Source organism: Photinus pyralis, unplaced genomic scaffold (genome assembly GCF_008802855.1).
Source record: "Photinus pyralis isolate 1611_PpyrPB1 unplaced genomic scaffold, Ppyr1.3 Ppyr1.4_unclustered_Scaffold493, whole genome shotgun sequence".
Taxonomy (NCBI): Eukaryota; Metazoa; Arthropoda; class Insecta; order Coleoptera; family Lampyridae; genus Photinus; species Photinus pyralis.
In genome coordinates this window covers 15,161-32,914 of record NW_022171678.1, presented here as the reverse complement: position 1 = coordinate 32,914, position 17,754 = coordinate 15,161, and the positions used below count along the sequence as shown (strand labels likewise).

The window sequence follows — 17,754 nt, the reverse complement described above, 5'->3', positions numbered from 1 at the left end:
CACTGTAGCATTTTTGATTCACCGAGGCATTCTCGGTAAATTTGTCCTTTTATTCTTTATTATAGCTACTAGGTTGAACATTCTTGGGATGAGCTCACTCCACGAATGCCTTCGGAACTACAGGTAAGAATAATACCTTCTCTTTATATACTTGTGTGTTCGCCACCTCGTTTTGGGGTTAATAACGTTAAGTTTCATGCCGTCGGGTGTGATCGAGTTATCGTTCACTAATTTGTGGGATTAATGTTCAATTAAGTAAAGTTTTTGGGGGAATTCAATTTAGGGGAAGAGATTAGTAAATGTATATTATTTTTAGTAGTGCATATTCATGCGTTAAGATTTTTTCTTGAATTTGGTGTACCTTACTGAATAAATTTTTGATTTTTGGGTGGTCAGGTACTCACTGATTTTATTATTGTTGTGCCGCTACTGTTACACTTCCTTATTCCGGTAACAGTCAGTGTATAATATTCCAGGTAATAAGGTGGCGCCCTTACTGCTTTGCTCTAGCATACCTAATTATTAGATGAGAGGAACGGAATTCAGTGCCCGCAGAGACCGAACGATACCTAATGACCCTTGAGTGCTCAAGCTTACCCCGATTAATAGTCACCCCTGAGCTAGTTGGCCGATTAGCGGCGGGTTTGAGCAAATTCACCGTTATAAAAGTGGCATCCCTGCACGTGGAGCCTTTGCCTGCGTTAATTATCATATCACATGTGTTTTAATTTTCACTGGCGCAACTGATTCCATTCCACTTATCTCTAATTAATTTTTTTTAATTGTTGCTTTACTTGACTTTGATCAATTATAATTTATATATATATTGGGAATATTTTGACATTAATTATAAGATATATTGGTATCATTATTCAATGGATATAAACCGTTTGAGAGAGGCTGAACTCAAGTATGAGATTCAGATTCGGGGAGGTCAACCCGGAGTTAACGTTAGTGAGAGTCGAACCGTTCTTCGTAAGTTATTCGAAGCTGAGAAAATCCCGGGCTATGTTGCTCCGGATTACCCCTTTACTTTTTCTGAGGATCTAGCTGCTCTCACTGAGTTGACCAACACTTTACAAAATAAAATTGATTCTTTTGAAGACGCCTATGGTGGAGGGTCTTATTTATCCATAGTAGCCATGCTAGTGCATGCCGATCGTCGCTTACACCGGACGCAGACATTATTGACCAATACCGCGGACCAAGTAGACAAACTTCGCGAATTAACCCTGTTTCTTAGACAGCTTAGGGCCTCGTTAGACAACAAAGCTTTTAGATTTAATGACACTATATTGCCTTCAGCACCACATCCGATAGTAACTTCGACTCCTACTCGCAGCACAGCTGAAATGCCTCCAAAATTATCAGTACATAGCACACCAGTGCATAAATGGGGACTTAAATTCTCTGGAGAGCCTAAGGGGGATACTGTTAATTCATTTTTGGATAAAGTCGAACGGATGGCTAGAGCTCGTGGCGTCGATCACGCTACCTTGTTCGAGTCTGCCTATGACCTGTTCGAAGGGATAGCAATGACTTGGTACCATGTAAATTCATATCGAGCTACCTCATGGGAGCACCTTACCCAACTTCTACGACAAACATTTTTACCATCCAATTATGAGGAAGACCTTTTGGATGAGATTAAAGCTAGGATCCAAGGATCTACTGAGAAAGTAGATATCTATTTTGCAATCATGCAAGGACTGTTTGCCCGTTTAAAAAATCCACCACTTGAACGCGACCAAGTACGCATAGTTCGACGAAACCTTTTACCGTTTTACTTAACTAAACTGGGACCTACGAGATACAGTACAATCGACGAACTTTTAACTGAATGCCGTCGATTTGATGCCATTAAGCAGGACTTAGCGCGACACGAGGCATTACGAAACAACACTTCATTGCCCCTGCTGGAACCTGGATTTAGTTGTCCCACTGGTACTCGTCAAGCACCCCAGCGATTTCCCATTTATTCTACGGAAACGCGAAATTCACCATGTTATAATTGCAACCGTTTGGGTCACAATCGTGTCGATTGCCCCGAACCTAAACAATTATTTTGTTATAAGTGTGGAACCACCGGTGTCACCGTCCGATCCTGTACATTTTGTTCGGGAAACGGCCCACGAAACGCTCGTTAGGTTGTCGCGAGGTTTCGAGTTTTCCGACGACCAAAATTCCAAAAACTTCGTTCAAACCCGCTTTAGATTTCATACTGCAACACGTCACTAATGATTCCAGACCTTATGTCATGATCAATATCTTGGAGATTTCCTTACTTGGACTGTTGGATTCCGGCGCTTCACGTTCATACATAAGCCAAGACTTTTGTGATAAATTGCAACAACTTCGGCTACGATTCGTACCCCAAGTCACTTCATGTACCGTTGCGAATGGAGCCAACGCACAAGCCATTGGTTACATCATGGCACCCATCACGTTAAAGGATCGCACCATTTTATTGAATTTATTTGTGATGCCTGACCTAACAACGAATTTGATTCTCGGCATAGACTTTTGGGACAGAATCGGTATAATACCCAATCTTCACGATGATTGCTGGCATTTCACGTCTACGACTCCACCATCTCATCAAGTAGCTATTATTGATCAACCTCATCTTACTGCCGAACAGCAGCAGTCACTCACTACCCTTTTGGATCAAACTTTTGAAGCCATGGGAGCTAATTTGGGATTAACCTCGGTGGGGAAACACAAGATACGCCTTGTTGAGGGCGCCGAACCCCTCAAACAACGCTACTACCCTGTCAACCCAGTCAAACAGAAAATTCTTAATGTCACCATCGATGAGATGCTTAGGAATAATGTCATCGAACCATCCACTAGTCCTTGGGCTTCTCCGGTCTGTTTAATTCCGAAGAAGGACAATACTTACCGTTTTTGCGTGGATTACCGCAAGCTGAATGCCCTGACTATAAAGGACGCGTTTCCTTTGCCCTATATCTCCACCATATTAGAACAGTTGAGGGACGCTCGCTACCTTAGTTCGCTTGACATCAAGTCGGCGTATTGGCAAGTGGAGGTCGAGGAATCTTCTCGCCCATATACCGCTTTTACGGTACCTGGTCGTGGACTCTTCCAATTCCGCCGAATGCCTTTTGGCTTGACAAATGCACCAGCTACCTTTCAGCGTATCATAGATACGGTTTTAGGACCCGAACTGCAGCCTAACGTCTTAGTATACTTGGACGATGTAATCATCGTCTCCCAAGACTTCGATTCGCACCTGCGAATTTTGCAAACCGTTTTCAACAAGTTGTCTGCTGCAGGATTCGTACTCAATAAAGACAAGTGTCATTTTTGCCGCTCAGAGTTAAAATATCTGGGTTATGTTGTAGATGCAAATGGACTACATCCCGACCCTGATAAGGTAAAAGCAATTTTAAATATCATTTCACCTACCAATCTTAACGAAGTTAGGCGATTTTTAGGAACCTGTAGTTGGTACCGACGTTTCATTCCCGATTTCTCCACAATCGTGGCGCCTTTAACTCGACTTCTTAAGAAAAACGTCACCTTCGAGTGGACCTCTGATTGCGAGAACTCTTTCGTGAAACTTAAAGAACTTTTAGCTACTGCACCAATTCTAAATTGCCCCGATTTTACTAAACCTTTCATTCTACAGACAGACGCTTCGGCCTACGGTTTAGGCGCTGTGTTAACTCAAAATTTCCCGGATGGAGAACGAGTTATTTGTTACTTGTCTCGTTCCTTGTCTGCAGCTGAACGCAATTACAGCACCACTGAGCGTGAGTGCTTGGCCGTCATTTGGGGGGTGGAGCAACTTAGACACTATCTCGAGGGGGTTCAGTTCACCGTGATCACGGACCACCATTCTTTGTTGTGGCTGCATTCCCTTAAAGATCCCCAAGGGCGTTTAGCACGTTGGGCACTTCGCCTTCAGCCATATACTTTTACCCTCGTACACCGCAAGGGTAAAGACAATTTGGTACCCGATCTCTTATCACGTACCGTACCCATTATAGATGCTATTCACACCTCGGAGGAAATTATTAACCCCGAAGCTTTTCGTGGTAGCACTGATCGTTGGTATCGTGGTATGTTCGATTGTTTGGAAAAAGAGCCGCATAAATACCCTGGATGGAATGTGAGGAATTCTCTTTTATATAAATATATTCGTTCTGCCTCAGATAGCCGTGACTTCGAGAAGTGGAAACTCGTCGTTCCTACCGATTTTAGACTTGCTATCATCCGTGAATCCCACGACAATGTTACATCAGGACATTTTGGGGTTTACAAAACCTATTGGCGTATCCATCATCGTTATTACTGGCCCAAAATGGTTAGCGATGTTAAACGTTTTGTTTCACGTTGTCCCACCTGTGCGGAACACAAACCGGAACAACAGCGACCTGCTGGTTTAATGGGTTCCCACCCTAAGATCTATGAACCTTGGCAGATGATTAGTTTGGATTTTATTGGTCCCTTACCTCGATCAACTCAGGGACGCACCCATCTTCTGGTTGTATCAGACTATTTGAGCAAGTTCGTACTTCTTTTTCCAGTTAGGACCGCGAATGCGCAAACACTTGTTAAGTGCATTGAGGAGTCGGTATTTCTCGTGTACGGAGCGCCTCAACATCTTATTTGTGACAACGGCGTGCAAATGCGCAGCCGACTTTTTCTGAATCTTTGTAACCGCTACCGTGTCAATGTTCGTTTCACACCCTTCTATCATCCACAAGCCGATCCTGCGGAACGTGTTAATAGGGTGGTGAAACAATTAATTTCCACCTACATTAAGGACAATCACCGCCATTGGGATGTCAACTTAGCTTCGATTGCCTGTGCCCTTAGAACTTCTAAACACGAAACCACTGGAGTCACTCCCTATCGTGTTAATTTCGGGAAAGAATTTCGTATTCGGGGGGACAGCTTCGAGACAGACTTGACTGACAATGAACCGATTGATGTCGAACAGCGGTTGGAACAACAACAACAACTTTGTACTAAAATAATTGAACGCATCCGAAATACTCATGACCGAAACAAACGTACTTACGATCTGAGACGAAGGCATGTGAGTTTTGAGATTGGACAGCAGGTCTGGCGCAAAAATAAATCTATTTCTGACGCTACCAAGGATTATACCGCCAAACTAGCCCCTCGATTTTTAGGACCCTTTACGGTTGCCCGTAAGGTAGGTTATCTCACCTATGAGTTGAAGGACGCCCATGGGAAATCCTCTGGCATGTGGCACGTCCAGGATCTCAAACCCTATTTCGAACCCGACGATCATGGTTAAATGTAGTATTTCTGGGATTGTCTTCTGGTTGGCGGATTTGTTGTTGCTACCGTTTCACTCTATTTAGACACATTGTTTTTTTTTTGTATTACCGAATTTGACTTCATGTAGTGTAGGCACTTTGTCTCCACGCAATTTTTGGGTGGTTTGGTTGGGCACAGGGGATGGACTCTCGGATCGTAGCAACAACACCTGCTAGGGGATTCGTCCCGATCCATTATCCTCCTTCTTTCTTTTTCTATCTGCACCTCAAACACTTTTCTTCTTCTAATTTCCTCAGGGGAAATTTGGGAGAGGTTGCCCTTTTCTTTTCGCTTTCCTATATTCTATCTTTTTCTACTCTTCTTTCTTCCATTTCCGTTCCATAGAATGAATGAATGTTTGAATGGATGGGTAGTTGACACACAAGAGGAAGGGGGTGGGTGCGCCTTCCCTGTGCGAGCCTCGGTGACCATGGGACCCCTGGAATCGGCATGAATGAGTTTTTTTTTTTTTCTTTCTCCGCAAATGTGATTTCTTCCTTCTCTCTTACTATCTTCTATCCATAGCACCTTCTTCATTTCATTGCGCTAGTGCATGGTGGAGTTGGGTTGGAAAGGTACCTTCTTTTTGGGGGTTTCCTTCTACACTTTTTCGGCAAGGGGGTCAAAATTTGGGCTTTTGTGTCGTTTTTAGTCAGGGAGGGGGGTTTCTTTATTTTGGGGATTTTGGTGCTGCATCACTTGAAACTGTAGGGTTTCTTTCTTCTGGGTGGGCACTGGATTTGGTTTTCTTGGGGGTGACTAGTAGTTGGATTGGGGTTGTAGGAAAGGGGTTGCTATTGTCATGATACCCGACGGCGCGAGATTCCATCTTTACGCGAGGGCATGTCAATACCCGATTTTGCATACCTTTTCGGCTGCTGGAGAACCTGGGAAAATTCTTTGAAGGTGAAATTCTTTGGGGGGGGAGTTTTTTTTACACTGGGGTGGGTTTTCGGGTTTTCAATTTGTTTGCTTCCTTTTCGAGTGTGTGTGCTGGGTTTTTCGATCGTCGGAAAACTTGTAGTTTCCCTCCTGTCGAAGGAGAGGGGGGATGTAACGTTGTAATTATTCTAAGTTAGTCAGTACGAATTTCCCTTGTTACGGCACTGGCGGGGGAGAATGCGATGTAACCTTCAATTGTTAGTTTTGACGATTGTGGGTTTCGGGATTGGTACCTGCGCGATTGGCGGGGCGAGGAAAATTCGTGCGTGACTTACTTTCTTTTCGTTGCTCGTTTTGGGAAGACGCAAAAGTGTCGGTTGAATATTAGTTCGCTGGTGTAATGTCGTAAAAGATTGGTTTCCGTCATCTATTGAAGTATTACCTTTCACGGAATCATCTTATTAAACTATGGATTGATAGTTTTTTTTTGGTTAATCAATATCGTAGTGAACTCTTTTGAGAGGCTTTTAAACGAATTACCAGCGAAACTATGTAAGTAGATATACGGGATTAATATCTCGGCCATTATAATGTTCATTTTTAGTGACCGTATCTTCCTGATCGTTATTAATTATCATACAACGTCAATCTTTCCAATAGACCTTCTTTAATAAGAGGTAAAGAGGGTTATGCGTACTAAAATGCACCGTTTTAAACAATCGCTTTTTAGGGTCCTTGTATCCCGTGTAAATTTGCACATTAACATATGTCACCGGAGGGACGTCCATTTTGAATTATTACCAACAGATGCCTTCATCTGAATACACATTCAGCAGTAATCAGCCGTTTGGAACCATGAGATAGAATACATGACCTATATCTGAGCTTATCACCGTCGACACAATTACTTAGCCTATATCAATTATCTGACCAGTTTTGGGGAAATTTTCACTATTTTAAATTTAATTGTAATCGTAATTCTGGTTAACGATCTTTCGATTAATGCCTACATAATTGGCTCTGATTATTGTTTTTGCATTTGAGATCTCCTTCGGAGACATGATTTAATATTGGTTTGTCCTATTACGATCGTGGGAAGTACCGCAAGTGGTAAGCCCTCAGGCACCGTTAAGTACCTCACTGTAGCATTTTTGATTCACCGAGGCATTCTCGGTTAATTTGTCCTTTTATTCTTTATTATAGCTACTAGGTTGAACATTCCTGGGATGAGCTCACTCCACGAATGCCTTCGGAACTCCAGGTAAGAATAATACCTTCTCTTTATATACTTGTGTGTTCGCCACCTCGTTTTGGGGTTAAAGTTTTTGGGGGAATTCAATTTAGGGGAAGAGATTAGTAAATGTATATTATTTTTAGTAGTGCATATTCATGCGTTAAGATTTTTTCTTGAATTTGGTGTACCTTACTGAATAAATTTTTGATTTTTGGGTGGTCAGGTACTCACTGATTATATTATTGTTGTGCCGCTACTGTTACACTTCCTTATTCCGGTAACAGTCAGTGTATAATATTCCAGGTAATAAGGTGGCGCCCTTACTGCTTTGCTCTAGCATACCTAATTATTAGATGAGAGGAACGGAATCCAGTGCCCGCAGAGACCGAACGATACCTACTGACCCTTGAGTGCTCAAGCTTACCCCGATTAATAGTCACCCCTGAGCTAGTTGGCCGATTAGCGGCGGGTTTGAGCAAATTCACCGTTATAAGCTCTGTCAGCTTGTGTTCAGGACAGAGATCGAACTGAGTAGATTTCTGGCTAACTGCTCATGAGACACAGAGTTGGTTACATCCATCCAGAGATGATTAACGTCAGATCTGAATCAAATGAAGAATCATACGCGATGCTTAATCGAAATGATATCGCCAATCAATCAAAATAAACAGGAATGATTATTCCATACCACAGGATTAATGATTTTTTAAGGAATCTTGTGTGTTTTACAAAAAAGATCACTATTTTCTGAGGGTTGTTTTGTGCTCCATTAGTTTGTCTGCTCCATCTAACAGTTTCTCAAGTGACTATAACGACAACCGGCTCTGTCAGCTTGTGTTCAGGACAGAGATCGAACTGAGTAGATTTCTGGCTAACTGCTCATGAGACACAGAGTTGGTTATATCCATCCAGAGATGATTAACGTCAGACCAGAATCAAATGAAGAATCATACGCGATGCTTACTCGAAATGATATTTCCAATCATCCAAATAAACAGGAATGATTATTCCATACCACAGGATTAATGATTTTTTAAGGAATCTTGTGTGTTTTACAAAAAAGATCACTATTTTCTGAGGGTTGTTTTGTGCTCCATTAGTTTGTCTGCTCCATCTAACAGTTTCTCAAGTGACTATAACGACAACCGGCTCTGTCAGCTTGTGTTCAGGACAGAGATCGAACTGAGTAGATTTCTGGCTAACTGCTCATGAGACACAGAGTTGGTTACATCCATCCAGAGATGATTACCGTCAGGCCAGAATCAAATGAAGAATCATACGCGATGCTTAATCGAAATGATATTCGCCAATCAATCAAAATAAACAGGAATGATTATTCCATACCACAGGATTAATGATTTTTTAAGGAATCTTGTGTGTTTTACAAAAAAGATCACTATTTTCTGAGGGTTGTTTTGTGCTCCATTAGTTTGTCTGCTCCATCTAACAGTTTCTCAAGTGACTATAACGACAACCGGCTCTGTCAGCTTGTGTTCAGGACAGAGATCGAACTGAGTAGATTTCTGGCTAACTGCTCATGAGACACAGAGTTGGTTACATCCATCCAGAGATGATAACGTCAGATCTGAATCAAATGAAGAATCATACGCGATGCTTAATCGAAATGCTATTCCCAATCAATCAAAATAAACAGGAATGATTATTCCATACCACAGGATTAATGATTTTTTAAGGAATCTTGTGTGTTTTACAAAAAAGATCACTATTTTCTGAGGGTTGTTTTGTGCTCCATTTGTTTGTCTGCCCCATCTAACAGTTTCTCAAGTGACTATAACGACAACCGGCTCTGTCAGCTTGTGTTCAGGACAGAGATCGAACTGAGTAGATTTCTGGCTAACTGCTCATGAGACACAGAGTTGGTCACATCCATCCAGAGATGATTAACGTCAGATCTGAATCAAATGAAATGATATTGCCAATCAATCAAAATATACAGGAATGATTATTCCATACCACAGAATTAATGATTTTTAAGGAATCTTGTGTGTTTTACAAAAAAGATCACTATTTTCTGAGGGTTGTTTTGTGCTCCATTAGTTTGTCTGCTCCATCTAACAGTTTCTCAAATGACCATAACGACAACCGGCTCTGTCAGCTTGTGTTCAGGACAGAGATCGAACTGAGTAGATTTCTGGCTAACTGCTCATGAGACATAGAGTTGGTTGTATCCATCCAGAGATGATGACCGTCAGACCAGAATCAAATCAAGAATCATACGCGATGCTTAATCGAAATGATATTGCCAATCAATCAAAATAAACAGGAATGATTATTCCATACCACAGGATTAATGATTTTTTAAGCAATCGTGTGTTTTACAAAAAATATCACTATTTTCTGAGGGTTGTTTTGTGCTCCATTAGTTTGTCTGCTCCATAACAGTTTCTTAAGTGACTATAACGACAACCGGCTCTGTCAGCTTGTGTTCAGGACAGAGATCGAACTGAGTAGATTTCTGGCTAACTGCTCATGAGACACAGAGTTGGTTACATCCATCCAGAGATGATTAACGTCAGCCCGAATCAAATGAAGAATCATACGCGATGCTTAATCGAAATGATATTGTCAATCAATCAAAATAAACAGGAATGATTATTCCATTCCGTGGAATGATTCTTTAAGCAATCGTTTGGATTATACAATATAGATTACAATTTTCTGAAGGTTACTAGTAGATGAGCAATGTATGTTCTGGACCAGGAAGTGACGTCACACCAATCAGAATCCAGTATTTCGGTCATGTGATCACGTGTGAGCCAATGGGAGCGCGTGAGTCGGCAATTTTGAGACGTCACATTTTGGGTGTTTTGCTTCCGGTGTTTCTGGACCAGGAAACCCATCATAGCTTGTGAAACATTTGCCTGAAAAAAAGTCTTAATTACAGATTGTAAAGCGAATTAAATTGTACCTGGGGTTTTATCCAAAACAGTTCTTAATAAGAGTATTTTATTCGTTAGGGTGTTCATCCATTTTGATGATGAGTACGTGAGTCCGTGTGGTTAATTTTCAAAAATTCTTCTAAAACTTGTAAAGGGTGTATACTGAATTTCCCTCCTATAAGAAAAATTACGTTAATTTTAGCATGTAGAAGTGAGTTAAACATACCTATTTTTCCTTTTTACAGTCAATCAGTTCCATATTCCAAATCTATAAGTGTTTTCGAACGTTTTCTTATGCATCTAAAACGTATTCCTCCTATAAGAAAATGGATTTAAACACTGTATTTAAAGAGTGTTAAACATAGCTGACTTGATAACCGCCCTGTCCAGATCTATTCGCATATACCTGGTTTTTAAAACTAAAAATATGAAATAAATATAAAAACGAAAAAAACGGTAATAGATACTTACATGTGTTATCCATATGGTGCCTGCAAATTTATACAGGAGGCACCATACCCCTTTATAAACGTAAAACCCCATATACTGTCCGCGCGGGGCTATTTCTCTATTTATCCGCACCCTTTTCTATAAAACGGAGTAACATCAATATAATATCGGGTGTGTATATTACTTACTCCCGGTTGCCTACCACCAACAAAAGATTTCTGTAACATTTTAAAAATTACTTTAAAAAAAAATATTGATTTGTTCATTTACTTACCTAAACTCATGATTACCGTTTTACAAAATGTTTTTTACTTATCCACATAGACAATAGGAAAACAACAATATCACAAAGGTTGTAGCATCCTCAAATCTCGATGTAGTTATGATTATTAACGGATTAACGGATTATTAACATACACGATGCTTAATCGGAATGATATTGCCAATCATTTGGGTTATACAATACAGATCACAATTTTCTGAAGGTTACTTTATTCTGCATTAGTTTGTCTGCTCCATCTAACAGGTTCTCAAATCACTATAAGGGTATCCGGCTCCGTCAGCTTGTGTTCAGGACAAAGATCGAACTGAGTAGATTTCTGGCTAACTGCTCATGAGACACGGAGTTGATCACATCCATCCAGAGATTATTATCAACGTGAGACAATAATCAAAATGAAGAATCATACGCGATACTTGATCAAAATATAAAGCTATTTACAATCATTAAAAATGAAGTTCTTTACGGAACGAGGTGGGGTGGTCAGGCTTGCCAGAGGCCTCTTCAGTCAGAAACGGATACGTAGATTTCAACATAGCACTATAATAATTCCTAGCGGTGTGGAACTAAATCTTTTTCGGGGAGATTTCATCTTAGGGAGGAATCCTTTTCAAGCAGGAGGCTATTTCACTTCCTTGCTCTAAATTTACGTATTTTTCACGTTGACGCTTGTTGTAAATATCGAACGAATACGTTTCAATCAAGCATTGTGGTTGCATTGCACGTATCTATCTTCAATGGAAACTGACTGTAGGATAAAGAGAAGGGCCACGTGTTCTTGTGGCAAGTTAATAATTAAACCGGAGAAATAGTTTATCGAAAGCTAAAAAAAAGTTGTAGTATTGCTTTTAAACAGATGAAAATTACTTCAGGTTAATTGAAGAAAAAATTAGAACACATATTTCTGAAGGTGAATTTAATTACAATCACGATCCATATCATATTTTCTATCTCATGGTCCTTGAATAGAGTGTACTGGAGACTCTCATACACGCCTTCTCCTATAAAGGTAGTTTGAGGAATGCTATATTGTCCTATATAAGACACTGTTAGATAACATAAAGGTATAAAATTACTTACAATATTATATTGGTTTCTTATTTTACCAATTCTCCTTTCCAAAAAGTAATAACATTAATTGCATCCATTTCAACTACAACTGTCAAGATAAGTTTCGTATTGAAATCTACATTTATATGACGATAATATTTATGATAAGGCAAACTTTGCAATTTCAGTTCAGGATAAAGATGAAGACTTCCTTTATCCAGTTCAATTCTATGAACCAATCCATTGATTCTAAATTTATCACCCATTTCATTTTCACGGGCGTTCATTTCAATAGGTCGAAATTCTTCTTCCTCGTCCTCACCACTAGTATGATGTAACAGATGTGTTATTAATTCCTGCAATCAAAATAGTAGGATATGAATTTTTACCGTCTTTACCCTTCATTGTTTGAAAAAATGTAAGATACTTTCAGATAAGTGGATGTACCCGAATATATTTTGGTGTTGAAATGACCGGTATTTAAATTTGTTTAATGCCGCAATTACACTGATTGCCTTGGTGCGGTTAGTGGTAATACACTAATTTGGATATGCCTACTACAGAGTTCACGAACTGAAATTCTAGCAGCAGGTAGTGAAATTTGTTCTTCTCGAGTAATCGTTATTGTTACCGGTAAACTTTCTAACATGAGTGTAATTAATACATACACTAAAGTTGAGAAGAAGTATAAATATTTGTATAGGATTTAGCGTTGATGAATTCCATTTTCACTGTGATCGAATTGATTTCATGTTATTCTTTCCTTTGATTAGAGGCTTCATATTAAATGGATCTTTTTATTTTTGACACAACGTTTTCCTGTTCGTTAAATTGCCTTCCTGTTGATTGATGTTTTCGTTTGTCTAGTTACACTATTTCGTATTGATTAGGTTTTCCAAAGGATGTCATAAAAAACGAGTGCATTGTTGATACCGTGAAGGAACTAATAGTGCATTTCTGTATTAACACGAGTAGTGAGTGTACTGATCTATTGCATACAAGTAGATAGGCTATAGGAGTTCGAGCACAATTTTGGTCAAAATCCCATGTTATTTCCCATAAGAGATTCTAAGATCCATTTCGGTCATTTTTGTTGCAAATTTCGTTTATGCGCATGCGCGTGCTGGCCGTTTGCGAAGATCATTCCGATTGGATTCCTCCATCTCGGACTCCTCAAGTTCTTGTAGACTTCTTGGAATCCTCAACTTCTTGTAGACTTCTTAGAAGCCTCAGTTTCTTGTAGAGGTCCGCGTCATCATCATCATCAACCTCAAAGTTGCGCGTACCCGGAAAAATTTTTTTTAAATGGAACGTATTCGAACCGCCAATCATTGGATTACAAGTCCTATAGCTAACCCATTGAGTGCTAAGCGGACTTTTGTGGTATAATGTTTTAGTAGTTGTATTTAAATGGGTAGGAACAGAACCGCCATCTATTAGATTGATAAGACATACGGCTTCATGTAACGGCTAGGGATCTGTAATTTCGAATGGAATGGTAGCTGCTGTATGCGATAACGAGATGTGGGTTGTCTACCTTTCGAGGGGTAATGGGGGGTCGGTAGGGGGTGCGAGGCTGGAGGCTGTCTAACGATCTGTGTGTGGAGGGTTAATAGGAACAAAAAACTAGCTTTCTTCGTCAAATTTAGGTTGGCTACATATACATAAAGCTTCATCTAACGGTTATCGTATGCGATGACGTGATGTGGACCTCCTACTCGTCGGCGGTGCTGCTGGTATGAGTAGCCGTAGGGGTAAAGGAGTGAACGCCGTTTTCATGCTGCTGCTCTCGTTTTGTATAATGTTATGGAAGCATCCCGTGTGTCTAATAAATACCTAAGCACTATACCTTTATATTGGGTTATTATTTTAGGTAAGAGTCTGAACAGGAATAAATAGGAAAAAAACAACAAAAGCGAAATCATATGTTTATTTTAAAGCTGAAAAATAATGAAGACTTGAAGCATATCGTATTGTACAATTTAATAACTTACATAACGTATCCAATATGTGTTCGGTAGATCTTCATCTTGGTAGACCCAAAATATGTGTTTTAAGAAAATCCCCCGCTCGACGAGGGTTGAGCGGGGGATCGTTTCGTAGCCTTTCATAATAACGATGGATACGTCATCCTACAGATGATGTCCATGATTCAACTATGATTAACATCTTTTTATTTACCTACGGAATTATACCTCCGCATACAAAAACCGCTCAATGCTCGTTCTACAATTACTCAGTTAAGAATACACATAATAGGCGGAGATATAATATTTACCAAAAGAGGACCGGCCATCAGTATGATAAGCTGAAATTAGACGTATTAAGTATGTATAAGCAATGAAAAACGAAGTTATTTATCAGACATGATGATTACAAATGATGGGCATGATGCTGACTATTCGGACAATTTTTTCGAAAGGATGTAGTAACCGCTATCTATTTTGCAGGAAAAGCGCAAAAAGTGCAGTTTCAAAGAAAAATGCCTCAGCATCGATCACATCTTTTCTAAAAAATGTATGTAAAATTGTAGATTCGTTTAGCTGAAATTATTGGTTGAATAATCGATCGAGAATCGTTAATAAGAGACAATTTATTATTTGAATAGATAAGCAAGAAGACCGCGAAATCGGTGATGCATTGTCTAAGGAAGCTCTACACAGGTAGCCTTATCAACCGCAATTTGCTCAACACCCGTATCTTTGACCATCATCTCAATCATACACGCATCTATAATCCGCTAAGTAGTTGCTAAAAATTAAATCGAAGTAAGCATTAGGATGGAGGTTTTTCAAAACGCAAAAATATATCCTTAATAGGTGGGTCATGTAGATAACGTTGATTTAAGTAGGGACGCATTTGACGAATTAAGCGTACAGAACTGATTATTTCGGGGTTTTTTAGAGGAGAAATAATGAAAGGCGCGTTTACGGGGTTCGTATAAATTTAGAAGATACGCAGTAGAGAATATCCTTGACGAGTAAACTATTGCTAATTGCGAAATGAATACCTACTGTAGACATCGTAAGCGTGTTTCGGAAGTTATCGCAATGTGAGTGTTGTATATTCAACCACTATTCATATCCTCCCGCATTCTCTATATAAATACTTGTATGCATGCTGCGTAATGCAGTTCATATTTAAAATCATACTGCCAAACCCGCTAATACTAAAGTCGAAATGGATTTATTGGCTGTTTATATCGAAATTCAGACAAACGAATTACAACCTATACTGCCGAGGGTGATTGCTGAAGAAGAAGCTGCGAAACCTCAACCTAATTTTCGCAGTAGGGAAATTTTTGATGAAGAATTGATAGCTATCGAGCTATCTAAGGTGGAAATTATTATGAATAAACCACTGTATGTGGGAATGGCTATTCTCGATATTTCTAAAACCTTAATGTATGATTTCCACAATTTTATGCAGCGGCAATGATTGCATGAAACTCTTGTACATGAATACCGATAGCCTCGTATATGAGTTAATGTGTGATGACGTGTATGATCTGATTCGAAACAATATCGAGCGATTTGACACGTCTGATTTTGTAGAAAACAATGAATTTAACATTCCCAGATGTAATGCTAAGGTGATGAAATGAGCGGTAGTGATAACCGAGTGGGTGGCTTTGGCATAAAAAATGTATAGCTTTAGGACTAGGCATTGTGATGTTAAGAAATTAAAAGGTGTAAAGACTAATATTGTAAAGAATAGAATACGTTTTAATGATTATTTAAAGTGTTTAAAGAACCAGGACGTTAAAATCGTTTCCCAAAGCAGCATAATTTCAAAAAATCATAAAGTGTATAGCGTAGAGCAAACTAAAATTGCTTTATACAATAACGATGATAAGAGATATACACTGCCTAATCAGATCGATACGCTGCCTTGGGGACATTTTAACATTCCCATTCAAATGGAATTAGAATAAGTAGTCCCTATTCATAACATTGTATTTAATTAGTATTTTTATAAGTAATAAAAATATGTACAGTTAGTTAAGTTATATACAGTATAGCATGGCTGTTGGTACCTCCTGAAAGTAGTAATGAATTAGATTTTAAAACTCTTAACTATAGTCACTTACGGCCCTAAACTCGCGAGTAACACTAGGCCCTGGCCCTCAGGAGTGTTGCTGGACAAACACCCAAATGTAGTGGTCCGCCAAAGAATGGTTCGAGTAAAATAGGAGCCGTCCCACCCCCACCCCCCGCCCCCCCCCCCGGGGGGGGGGGGAAAAAAAACACCTTTTTTTTTATCACTCTCGTTGTAATTAAGGGTGTTGCGACATGGGCCATGAATCTATAAACCCTATTATTCAAAGCAATCATTTAATCATTTTAACAAAAGCAAACTTACGCCGGCGGCACGTACTCCTGGCGTAATTGTACAAACCACTGACAATTTGTCATGGGTTCCCATGATTACTAATATTGAATATTATCGTTATGAATTGTAATTTATATGCAAAAGTCGCATTGAATTTCTCAGATCACCTTCTTTTTATCGCTCCTACACTAGGTCGTCGGAAACTTAATAATCTCCTTAACGCCAGGTCGTAAGGAAACTGTTATCATCCTTTACCTAGAGCTAACATGCCATGTTATTCCATGCAATGTGATTTATAAACATCAAATAACCATTTTGAAGAATTTAATCGATGTCCCTTAACAACATCCCTTTAAATGAATAATAATAATGTCATTGTTGTTATTCTACATTTATTTATCAATATGTTTGTAAAAATACAATTCGTTAATAAATCTAATAAAGATTATACTAAATCTGCTTTTTTAATGCCACGAGTCATGTGATTTATACATGCCCAAGCCGCATCGAGAAACGTAGAGCTGGTTCCTTCTAGCGCGTAACACTTCTCAAACAAAAGAAATATATCCGGATGAGCAGTTTTCTGAGCATTCTTCAGGCGTAAGAATTGTCTTCCATTATTGGTTTACCCAAATGAATCCCCAATAAGTACGTAACGGGATTGCCAACTTTTACCTTTAACCACCTTGAATAATTTCGCTGGAAAAGTTCGGAACGTGTAGCCTTTTGAAAAACACCGATTTATACTTGAATTCGTACAATCAACCAATTTTGAATTTAGATGGAGTCCCATTAATCTTTATATTGTGGAACATTGGTAAGTATGTCTTTGCGGCTACATCTTTAGGCTTCATCTTAATAGTCGAATGTCTTGTATTATTATAGCCTAAAGTCACTTCCGCTAGCACATCAATCTTCTTATATCTTCCGCGAAGACTGAACCGCTTATATAATGCATTTTTAGAGTTTTTGTCACTCTTTCAACTATGGCCGCTTTCTTTACGCTATACGTAATGATTGATGGCATGTTTCAGCATTAACTTTTCAAAATCCTTATTATAGAATTCTTTTCCTTGATCGGTTTGTAAATTGACTGGCACTCTTCCTTCGCATATAATAGCGGTCATGTTTTTGCTCACTTCACTCGCATTCTTCGATTTTAGGGGTTGCGTCCATAGGTATTTGGAATAGAAATCAATTACGGTTAGTACATATTTATAGCCTCGATTGTCTTTAGAGTAGTGCGCGAATTCGGCCAAATCAGCTTGCCAAAGGTCACCACGATGCTTGATTATCGTTCCTTTTCGCGG

At 39.4% G+C, this 17,754-nt stretch overlaps 1 long non-coding RNA gene across 1 annotated transcript; it reads left to right on the top strand.

Moving 5' to 3' along the window:
• The first annotated feature begins 6,253 nt into the window (after positions 1–6,253).
• Positions 6,254–7,658, top strand: LOC116182357. Its single transcript, XR_004147492.1, has 3 exons — positions 6,254–6,750; positions 6,803–6,875; positions 6,929–7,658. It is a non-coding gene; the product is annotated as an uncharacterized LOC116182357 (long non-coding RNA).
• The last annotated feature ends 10,096 nt before the right edge of the window (positions 7,659–17,754 follow it).